Here is a 12,048-nt window from a genome sequence, read left to right as displayed (position 1 = left end):
GTTAATTTCAGGTCTGAAAAACTTGGCTTCTACCCAAAAGAAACCCCATCCTGACTACGGTGAATCTCACTATGGCAAAATATAAACTTGCTTTTTACTGTCTGGTATCTTCCAGCTGCCCCCAAACACCACTAATTATCCACCAGGAACCATGGGAACATTTGACACTTTAATTCTAGTTCTCGCTTCCACTATTGTCCTTTTTCCAATTTAAGTGGTAGAACCTCACCTTCAGGTAAAGTTATTAATACATAAATCAAGAAATAATCCTACAACACCCATAAACGCAATTTTTTATTATTATTATTATTATTTCTAGGCAAAGTTATGCAACAGCAGCAGAACAATGTGGCCAAATATTCTAATATTACTGCAAGCAGATAAGTGAGAGTAAACAAATAAATCCATAAACATTAACATTTTCATTACTTACATCCTAAACGCCGTGATAACAACCAGATAAAAAGCACAGCAGAGATTTTTCCAGCCTTGGCATTATGAGCTGCTAAAAAAAAATTGCCACAGTAAGTCAACAGGCAGAGTTTTTACGGTTAAATATGTAATTAAAAAAGGAAGCGTCCCATTCACCCAGGAAAACCTCAGCTGATTTGAAACGGAACATTTTTGGTTTGAATTGGTACTCTGGAATACACATCTTTGAAAACTCAAAAATTAGATTTGTCTGGTTTTTTTATTATTCCATAGTCCTCCCACAGTGGAAAATTCGATTAATTTGAGCTAAAAGAGAGTAAAATGTTTGTGTTTAATAGTAGCCCCGAAAAAAAAAAAATCCCGAACACCTCAGGACTATCAGGTGTAGGATGAAACAGAAACTTGAAGTAACACAAATATTTTGGCAGTTTTTCAACCTTTCGTGACTAAAACACTGCCCTACTTTCCAGCATTTCTGCAAAGCTGGTGTAACTCCATCTAGTAATCCCTGCAGTAGAACTTCCAAAAACCCATGGCTTAACTGAACAATTCTTTTTAGAAGATTCTCAAATACCAAGCAAGCCTTGGTGACACTCGATATTTTACCTAACTGGGACATCACTGGGGCTTAATCCAGCGCTATAATCACAGCGAGGGGCAGACTCATTGCTAAGAAGATATTCTTAGGTCTGGCTTTTTTCTCATTTCACGGCATCTCTTACCTCAGAATTAGAGCCAATGAATCTCCTTTCAGTGGCTGAAGGGAGGGCTTTACCTGGTAAAAACAAGGCAGGACAAGAAAATCAGAGAGCAAAAATGAACTTTTGTAAAGTTTCCCGAATTAGCTGATCTTTATAAACGGTTTCTACCATTCCAGCTGATTGTATCATGCCCTGAAAACACCTATTTAGACATAATTGCATTAGGCTACGATGACAGAACGGCATTGATTGCACATCAGGGGTGGAATTCAGGCCCCCATCAGGGGGTGGGATGAGGAGATGAATTGCTTTATTTATTGAATGTTTAGTGCAATAATTAGTATGGAAGAGACCCCGTGGAAAGCTGTGTCAGCAAGCATCCATCACCTCTCCAGAAACAGGCCTGAAAACGGGTTTGATTTGGTGCTTAACCTGTACCCGCATCACTGCAAACATCCATCTTCTCCATGGAAAGTGGCAGCTGAGCACCCAGTTCTAAAATTTCGCCTTCCTAATATTAAAAATACCACTAAAATCATTATTTTTCGTATCAACTCCTTGCCAGCCTGGGCAGAGATCCTTCCCCACGATCCCTGCTGGGATAATTTTTTTGCTGGATCTCTCCCTGCTGTGGATTTTTGTGGTTATTTCTCACTTTGTATCAGATTCTGCTCCTTCCCTTTCCAGTTTCGAGCAGTTTCTGGCTCTGTCTGCTCCCTCTTTGCTCTGCCCTGCAGAGGAACACCTGGAATATCACTTCTCCAGGGTTCAGGAAAGACAAGGAGCTGCTGGAGAGGCTCCAGTGGAGGCCACAGAGAGGATTTGGGGTCTGGAGAAGCTCTGATGAGCAGAGACTGCAGGAGCTGGGCTTCATTATCGTGCAGAAGGGAAGGCTCAGAAGGAATCCCATCAATCCATGTAAATATCTCTAAGGAATGTCCAGAGGATGGGGCCAGGCTCTTTTCAGTGGTGGTCAGCAACAGGACGAGGAGCAACAGATATAAATTAAAACACAACAAGCTCCACCTCATCATGAGGGAAAATCTTCCATGGAATGTTGCAGAGCACTGGAACAACTGCCCAGGGAGGGCCTGGAGTCTCCCTCTCCGGAGATATTCCAATTCCTGGACTCATTTCTGTGTCACCTGCTCCAGGTGGGACTGCCTAAAAACAGAGGCCAGACAGAGTTAAGGGAATAAAAAGCAGTTCTGTTTATTGAAGGGCCTCCAGGTACATTCGGGGCAGACAAAGCCCCCCAGGGCCTACACCCAAAACGGGCCCCGGGTCACGGGTTTTCACACTTTGATCAGTTTGGGCCATTTGCACATTGGGGGTTCATCTCCCAATTACAGCTCCAGCTAATGAAGTCATTTACCCCAAGTTTTCCCCCAACTCACTTTTGTTTCCATCTCCGGGGGCCTGAGGCAGTGAGGTGTCCTTGATCCCCAGGCCTGGAGAGGAATTGTTGTGTCTGCCCAAAATGGGGAAGCAGCAGCCGACCCTGTGTGTGGGGTTTGGAGTCACACACCAAAGAGCTGCAGGAGTGCAAATGTATGGAAAATAGAAAAGCTCGAATCCTGAGGCATCACAGGTGACCCTGCCTTGGCTGTGGGTGATCTCCAGAGGTCCCTCCCAACTCCAGTTATTCCACGACTGTTCCCAGTGCCCATCCATGAGGATGCTGCATGTCCAGCCCCTCTCCCAGGGCCCTTCCCTGCCCGTGGAAATCCCGGAGCCCAGCTCAGGAAAGGGCTGCTGGAAAGGAGTGAGCTGCAAGGGAAAGAACCCTGCAGGAAAATGGTCTAAGAATAACACCCGTGCACAAAGACTCATGAAAATACATGAAGGATTTCCCCTGGTATCCATTCAGCCCCAGACTGTGTTTACCTCGCTGAGATATGGAGCTGATTATTCATCAGCAGGATCTCATCAGGAGCAGAAGTCTCAGTTTCCACCTGTGAAAACGATCCTAAGATCCCATCAGCATATTTAATTATTGTTGTGACACCAACCCACCCTCCCCAGGTACGTGTAAACCACTTTTTCTGTTGTTCCACTGGGACAGCTCGCTGGGTGGCCTCCTCACAAAATAATGAGGAATAAAGGTGTACAAAGAGATTTGTGTGAAAAAACCTACTCATCCATCCGAGGAACAGAACAGAACAGCCTCTCTGCACACCTGTAATAAAAGCTGCATGGCTGTTTTGATAGCACTGAGTCCCTAATCAAATAAAAAAAGGAGCTTGCATCATTAAACAGGAGCATCCTGAGAGGCGCTGATAGAACATCTTCACCTCCCGTTCAACCCCGGCAGAGACAAACACAACTTCACACAATATCAAACAGGAGCTCAGCCTGTCCAACACCGAGCCTGAAAAGATCCACGAGCCTGAGAAGCACCTTCAAAGCTACGACAAAAATCAATAATTTGTGCAGTTTAACACAGTGAGGGGATCCTTCCCATACTAATGACAAAACCAACACTCGCAGCTTCGTAAAGTCACCCAGGTCCAGCCTAAACCATTCCTTTACAGCAACCCAAGACCCAGATGGAGGAGCAGAGCTGTGACAGTGCAGGTCTATAAACAAAGGAGGGGTTTAGGACGCTCTGAGGCTTAAAAAAGGAGTTGGAGCAGCTCATTCAGGGACTGAAATCCATACCTCTGGAGTGCCCTGGCAGCAGAAATCCCGACAGAAGCCGCTGCCCCACAGAGCACACCTGCCTGCTCTGATAACCCTCAGAGCCGCCGTTCCAACCGCTCCCTATCCCGAGCTGTCTCCCCAATTAACATAATTGAGATAAAATTCCGAGGCACTGCCCTGGATGGAACCAGCTCTGCTGTTGCTCCTGCCTGGGGGATGTTTGCCTGGCTCTGACAATCTCCAGTGAAGCAGCTTCTTTACCCACTGTCAGTGAAACCTTTCCCCGCCGCTCACGCTCTGCTTCGGACGCTTTTCTTCCTCAATATTCGCCAAAAAATGCTGTTTTTCTGGAAAACTCCTGGCCCTCGTTGCACTGTTGCCTGGTTTTCTCTCCATCTGACAGCTGCCCTGCAACTTTCCCCAAGACGTGGCAGCCCTGGGAATGTGCATCCAAGGCAGGGAACACCTTCTGCCCACTGCCCCCCGTGCTCTCCCCTCTCTGTGTGTGCTCACGCTTGGATTCACAGCCTGCAGGTGGAAAAGGGAGCAAACCCTGGGATGTGAAGCATCTCCTTGTGCTCAGACCCAGGAAAAGATTTCATTGTTGCCCTTCCAGATTGTTTGAAGAGCTCCCAATGTTGCCCACATTTGGGAGAGCAAAGCTCATTAAATGCTCGATGCTGTCACAAAATGCACAAAGCAGAGAATTTTCTGTTTGGACAAGAGCATCAGCTCCATGATCTGCCATAAATATTTTTTCCCCTCCATAAAATCTGTGATTTTTTTAATTACAGGTTTGTATCCAAATGTAAATTCGTTATTACACCAGCTGTCATCCTAATCCTAAAATCAAATAAATAAAGGTGGATTTTTTTACTCTGGAGCACTGTAAACAACAGGCTTGAAAATATTCTCCATCCATCAGGTAATAAAAACTTTCTCCTTCTACAGCAATTTAGATTTCCTGGGAATGACAGTTAGTGGTAATTGAGTAAAGCTGCTAAAAAACAAAATGAGGAGTTGCTTTTGATTGATAGCAAGGACCTTTCAGTGCCCAGTTATCTGAATCCTGAGTGCAAAAATAACAATACATCACCCAAGCCATAAACTTCCATCAGACATTAAACCAGAATTAAGTCTTCAGCCAAAATTCCAATTTGCTAATCCCATTTATTCCATTCTTTGTTTCCTTCCTTAAGCAGCTTCCAGGCCATGAAAGTTCATTATGAGCTGCCCTGTGATTACTCCAAGTTTTCTTAACAGGCACTTGAGCTTTTTAAAACCCCAAAGAAATTATATGTATCACTCCTCAGTTATCTGTTCTTTTGCTGACACCCCAGAGGAAAGAAAATTTTCCTTTTGGGACTGCTGCAATCTATCCTTAGAATATCATGCTCGTTATTACTCTATAGTTATTTTTCAATTAATTTACTAAATACTGAGGTAAGATCCATTGGCCCAGAACTCCTGAGCTTGGCCACAGTGTTTTAAAAACATAGAAAACATCATTTTCCTTCTAGCTGTCCAGATTTTAACAACAAGATTTTAGCAAAACATTTTAACTCCACGGAAGTTATTTTTAAAATAAAAAACGTTATTTTAAAAAATATTTTTAACAAAATATTTTAACTCCAGAAAATTCCTTTCTGATGCTTTGTGAGGGATTTCAGAGAATCCACTTCATTAATTCCCCAGTTGTCTTCTGTGATTTTAATGTACAGAATCCCTTGGTGTGCCACCAGCCCAGAGCACAGGCAGCAGCCCCAGATTCCTGGGATTCTGACAAAATGATGGAGAACAGATTATCTGCATCTTTAATCAATAGTTTAAATGCATATGGAGTGTTGAAACATGGTGTTTACTGCACTGTCCCTTGTGGAGTATAATTATGTTTTCTATACATGAAAGCAATTTAATTTGTTTGCATCCAGAGAGACACTCGTGTAATATTCATAATAATAATAATGTGCACAATGATCCAAGCAGGATTTAATTTTTTTGAACAATTCCATACCAAACAACACATCCCTTTATTACTTTGGCAGACTATCCGCAGTCAGCATTAACAAAGAGAATCAGAAGTGAGCTCAGGCAGAAATGAGAGATGGTTTGATTAAACCCTGTGTTGTTCCACTCTTCCTCTGGACTCAATCTGCTCCTTTCAGTGGGACAGAATAAATCTAATCAGTGACAAATTAACTTTGTGTCTCTCCCATGCTCTAAGCAACAGCATTTGAACTCCTCCTGACCTAAAAGTGCATCTTTAAAGAGGGAACTGATTGTGTCTGCGCCAAAACCTGACACGTTCTGCTGCTTTTGTGGTTATTTTATGGCAGTGGGACCTTTGGTTTGGGTGCAAGGGACAAGGAAATCAAACACCAGAGGAACAAGGAGCTCCACTCCTTGAACTCGTGGTGGTTCTGAGCCTCAGATCTGACAGAATCAAAGAATCCTGGAATATCCTGAGCTGGAAGGGTCCTCCAGCCCAACTGCTGGCCCGGCACAGATACCCCAACAATCCCACCCTGTCCAAACTCTCCTGGAGTTCTGGCAGCCTCGGGGCTGTGCCCATTCCTTGAGGAGCCTGCACAGTGCCCAGCACCCTCTGGGGAAAAACCTTTTCCTGATTTCCACCCTAAACATCCCCTGCTGGATGGCTGTAATGGAGTTGAGACTGTGGTTGGGGCTGGTTTTTAACCATCTTCCTGTCAATCTTGTTGTTTAAGTACAAACAGAGAATTAAAATATCATCTAATTGCCAAGAAAAGCAGAATTTAGTTCTGAACTGTTCTCCTTTGTCCTTCTCCACTCCTCAATGTCCTTCTGCAAGGACGGGCACTGCTTCCATCCCCTCTTGCCACCTCTGGAGCCAGGGATGGAAAGCCAAGGACTGGAATCAGCCACTGCCTTGGTGGAATTCTGGTACCAGAGCTCTAAACGTGAGCTCAGCGATCGGTTTTGACGTGCGATGCAAATCTGAGTTTAAAAATACCGTTTTCCCCTCAAAGTTAATTATGAATCATTAGGGAGACTGAAATAAAATCTTCTACCACCTTCCTGGCAGCTTTTCTGAGCAAATATGAAACACACAGATCTCTGCAGAGGGTTGCTCCAAGGCAGCAGACACTTGGTAACTTCGGGCTTTATTTAAAGCAGCCTCAAGTCTAAACCCTGTGGTTTTGTTGTTGCAATTAACAACAATGGAATTGTAATTAACAACAACGGAAAGTGCAATTAACGGAGGAAAATCACCTCAGAGATAAAACTGGAGTGCATTGGAGTGAACAGGTACATGGACAGGCATTCCTGAGCGCAATTTTTACCCCTTTGTGGGCTTGTCTCCCTATTTTGTTTTTGCTCCACGCAGTTCCTTTGATTTTATGCCATAAAGTTTTGTTTTCCCAGTTTATTTTAGCAATTTTTACCTCTTCCTGGGCTTGTCTCCCTATTTTGTTTTTGCCTGGAGCAATTCCTTTAATTTTAGCAGGATTCTTGCGACGCAATGCCAAAATCAGGAGAAATTCTGGTTTTATTTACCTTGAAATAAAGACATTATTCCTTTTTTGAGGAATATATACTTTCTATATGGTATAATTTATATATTTATTTATAAACTATACTTTCAACCAGAAAAAGAAATTAATCTATTTATGCTCCTAGTGCAGGCCTGCAGATTGCACCAATCCAACGTTCCAAGTGAATGCAATGGAGGTGCAGTTTGAGGAGTTAAAGAGAGCTGGGAGCTCACAAGTGCTGAAGACACACTTAAAAAGCTGATTTTTCACACAGTCATGAAATTCTGGAGTGGTTTGGGTTGAAGGAGCCTCAGAGATCGTCAATCACCACCATGAGACACCTTCCACCATCCCAGGTTGCTCCAAGTTCTGTCCAACCTGGCCTTGGACATTTCCAGGGATGAGGCAGCCACAGCTGGGCCATTCCAAATAAAACAAATTCTTATTTTCCAGCATTTTCATTCTTTCCTCGCAGCATCAGAACTGTAATTGTCTTATTTTTTTGGTACTTTTCCTCCCCACTGTCATTTCACTCTTAGTATTTTATAAGGAGCAGTTTGTCTTTATTTAAATGAAAATTACCTACCTCAAAAAGCAGCTTTGGGGTGAGTTAAAATCTGCTGTACCTCCAGGAAAATTAAGATAATTTCACCTGCATTGTTGCTCCTATCTATTTTTCCTTGATATTGAGGTCAAGTGCACTTTTATTTAAAATAAGAAACCCCAAACCTTGGGAATACAAGAGTGGCCTGAAAGAGGAAACTGGATTTTACGGAATTTTCACTTCATCGTGTTCTAACACCACCTTTTTCTCTGGAGTAAATCACCTGCAAAGATTATATTAAAGAATTTCTGGGCCCTGTACTGAAGAATAATAATGATAATTTCATAGTGATCTCACAGGATTAACCACGCACCACACAAGAAAACTACCCCAGCAAAATCCAGTCTGTTGCTTTTCCAACACCAAATTTCCCTTCTCTTTGGCTGGCAATTAGTTTTTACAAAAGTTTAATCAAAGACTTCATTTCTTTAAATGTGGCACAGTCAGAGTAAGATTTAACCAATAATTAAGCAAATTGGACTTGGCTGAGTACACAGGAAATCGAGGATAATTAATAAACATTATCCGTTAGCAACTTGTATATTCACACAGCTTGGGATATTTTTTTAGAACTGATAATATTTAAATATGCCACGAGAAAATAAAAGTATTTTGCAAGTGTATTAGAATGATAAATTGCTTTAACTGCCTGGAGAGAGGGAAGCTGCTGTTCAAACAAGGTGAGATTGACCTGAAAGAGAGAAATGTAAAAGGAGAAAACATTCCCAAATCCCAGCAGGACAGGATGACGCAGAACCTTTCCAAAAGAAGAAAACACATCGTGGATAACAGTGAGAAGGGAAAGAGAAATCCCTCAAAAAACTGGGAAATTAAAGACAGATTTGGGCCTTGCAAATAGGAGAGAGAATAATAAGACTGAAAGGAATATTTTAAATAAAGATGATGTGGAGAATGCTCAGCAATGTCTGGCTGGTTGCAGTTCCAGGCTTTTCAAAGAGGATCAGCAGCCACAAAATTATGCTCTCCAGAGCTGTTCAGTGAATTCCCACCCTGCTCTCCACACAGAGTCAAAAATGGAGGTGGAACTTTGAAATCCATGAGGTTTTTACTAGAAGGAAGGAGAGGTGGGAACACAGAGGGGCTGCAGGGGTTGTTCAGCCAGGAAAGGTGACAGGAAGGAACTGAAGGAACCTGGGGTTCAGGAGGGAAATGTGGGTCCTGGAGAGTTCTCCTGGACACTGGAACACCTCTTACAAACTCAGCAAGTCCAACATTGTGACAATGTTTAGATGGAAAGCAGAGGAGCAGAGGTGGAAGATTGCCCAGAGAAGCCCCTGGATCCCTGGAAGTGTCCAAGGCCAGGCTGGACAGGGCTTGGAGCAGCCTGTGAAAAGAAATCATCTTTCACACCTCCTCCAACACAAACCACTCTGTGATTCCCAGAGCTGCAGCTTCTCCCACTTCTCATCTTTTATTTTACACTGCAAACCAGTGGCTGGAGCAGGACTGAGGAAACAGAGGGCTCAGTTCCAAGACTTCCTCAGCCACAGGAAGTTTGAAAGGTTATGCCCCAACACCCCAAAGCCTCCACAAACCACAGAATCCCATCCACAGGTGCCAAACCACGAGGTGTTTGGGGTATGAACTGGGACTGGTGCGTTTTGGGGCCAGCAATTTTTGACTTGAACACTTCAATTCCACCTTAGCTCTGCTTTAGGTGTCAGCTTTTTCTACTGACCGGAAATACGGTGAATTGTGCTTCACAGAATGTTCGCTCCATCACTGAGGAGTGGCCCTCTGTGGATAAAGCCCAGAAATATTTCATTACCATCTCCAGGAAGGGTGTGCTCTGGTTTTTGCTGCTCCTGCATTTAGACTGCTAAAGTCGGATGTCTGTTTGCTCAATAAATATGAAACCAGGCTGATCATTATGGAGTTCTGCTATTTCAGTGCAATCCATCCCCATTTTCTCTTTGATTTCTTCTCTCTCTTCAATAGATTGGTTTTTAGCTGAATGAGTCTGAGTTGTCACTTGGAGTTTCGCTGCCACACCTTTGATTCCTGTGATAAAACAGCAAATGCAGCCAGCAGCATCAAGAGCTGTCTGTGGAAATGCTGATTTACTATTGCATTGCTTTGTTCTGAAAAAAAACCCACTGAAATAATGAATCTGTGGCACAGAAAAAAATATCCCCGCACTGGATTTTCAAAATATCAAAGCTTGGTTTACAACACAGTTGATGAATTTTCATCTTGAAGTACATGGACACACAGGATGTCTTTAAAAAGAGTTCAATTCCAAGCTACTGCTGGCCAAAATCTAATAAATGATGGGATATTGTGGCTGTCCTTCCCTCCATAAATAAGTATTTATTCAAAGAACTGAGCACTGCAAACTAAATCCCTGTATCCACCACTAAAATTATGAACTGAATTTTGGGCACTCTGTAAAGTTATAAAAATAACAAATTCATCAGTATGCCTATTATGTGTAATGATCATCTGTTTCAACATAAAAAAATAGAATTTACTATTCATCCTCGATGCTTGAGAGTTCCTGGACTATATTTAAGCCTCCACACATCAAACTTTAACAGCAGCGAGACAAAAATGAATTGTGCTGTGGCACAAAGTCACACCTCACGGTCCCTTCACTGCATTACCCATTCAGTTTAAGGGCAAAATTAATTAAGATGGCATTAGATACACAGCAAATACATGAAAAAATAAGTGGCCTGAGCAGATTTCATTAAGTTCTAATGTGGTTTAAAATTGCTTTAATAGGTAAGTTCATGACACAGCACTTTTACTGCTGCTGAAAGGTCAAGGAAAGAAACAGAGGCAGGAGTCCACAGTTGGAGTTTTGTGGCTTTAGAGGTTGATTTTCTTCAGGTTTTTATGACACTGGTTAGTCCTTCATTTCCCATGGAAAACACAGGCAGGATTTAATCCGGATTACCCCAGAAAGGGAATACTCAAATAAGGGAATTATTCTGGTGTGCTTGGTCAGCCGAGCTCCTGGTGTGGGGGTCAAGGCAACAGAAAACACAGAAAAGAGAGGGAGAGTCCCCAGTGTGAGTCCATGTCCTGCACACCCAAAAAAGGGACATTAAAATGTGACACTGCATCACCTCAAAGGTGCTCAACACATCAACATCCAGAGGTTTTTGTTTTTTTTTTTTTTTTTTTCCCAGGAATATCCTCCTTACCTTGGAATCACAAGTGCACATTTGGACTTTTCCAGGCTAAAAATAACTTAGTGAAATATCAGAGCTATTGAAATTCCACTCTGATGGTTTGAGGGCTATTTTCCACAAAAAAATTTAACTGCTGGGTGTAAGAACCCAGACTGGTGGTGACAGGGATTCCAGTCCATGCACATCTCATCTCTTGCCACTGGAATTCATAAAAACCAGGAAGATAAATGCTTTATTAGCTGAGACTCACTGTTTTTAAAGTCTTCTTACATTGTTAAAAAAAACCCCTCCACAAATATTTGCTAACAACAGTCTGCACCTCTGGGATCCTGTGTCTGCACAATGTAATGGGTGATCACTGGGGCACATGGTGTGGGTTTATTTTTTTTTTTTCAGTGCATGCTCTACAGCAATAAAACACTGAGTGTCCCTCAGTATGCGAATTTTCCAAGGAAATCTTTCCTGTTCCACAGCATCACCAAACAACTCTCTCCATTTTCCAGGGTACTGCTGCTGCCTCCTCCAATGTGGGGCACAAGCAGGAGGAGAAAAAAAAGAACGAAGTATCCCCATAAAATAAGATTGCCAAGGGACGCCAAAAAGCCATTTTCTCCTAAATGTGGATCGTCACTCAAGTGACTCTGGGACTCCAGGATTTACGTAGCCCAAATCTGGCTCTACACAAGCATTAAAAAACCAAGTTACAGCCACTAGGAAAAGCTGTAAAGTTTGGGTTTGTGGTTTTTTTTTTAAGTTTCAAAGGCAGCAGCAGTGAGTCAGAGCATCTCTGCAGAGAGGGACGGGGACGCAGAGAGTGGCAGCAGCAGCACGAGGGGGAGGCAAACACCAAATGCCCTGGCACACGTGGGAGCTCAGCTTTTGATGTTAGACAAACTCATGTTTGAGGCTCCTCTTCTCTCTGCCAGTCCCTTGGACTGCCTGGATTTTGGGGGGGTTCAAAGCCCGCCTGAAGTTGAGCTGACAAAGATGTTTTG

General features: G+C 42.9%; 1 long non-coding RNA gene across 1 annotated transcript; it reads right to left on the bottom strand.

Moving 5' to 3' along the window:
• Window positions 1-323: 323 nt before the first annotated feature.
• Window positions 324-3,859, bottom strand: LOC136295405 (uncharacterized). Its single transcript, XR_010722655.1, has 6 exons — window positions 3,795-3,859; window positions 3,021-3,088; window positions 2,531-2,668; window positions 2,160-2,297; window positions 1,155-1,207; window positions 324-505 (listed from the first exon to the last, which is right to left on the bottom strand). It is a non-coding gene; the product is annotated as an uncharacterized lncRNA (long non-coding RNA).
• Window positions 3,860-12,048: the final 8,189 nt, after the last annotated feature.

Source organism: Chamaea fasciata, unplaced genomic scaffold (genome assembly GCF_029207755.1).
Source record: "Chamaea fasciata isolate MVZ Bird 193981 ecotype frontalis unplaced genomic scaffold, bChaFas1.0.hap1 SCAF_11, whole genome shotgun sequence".
Taxonomy (NCBI): Eukaryota; Metazoa; Chordata; class Aves; order Passeriformes; family Sylviidae; genus Chamaea; species Chamaea fasciata.
The sequence above is the reverse complement of the archived record's forward strand: the minus strand, read 5'-3'. Positions and strand labels throughout refer to the sequence as shown.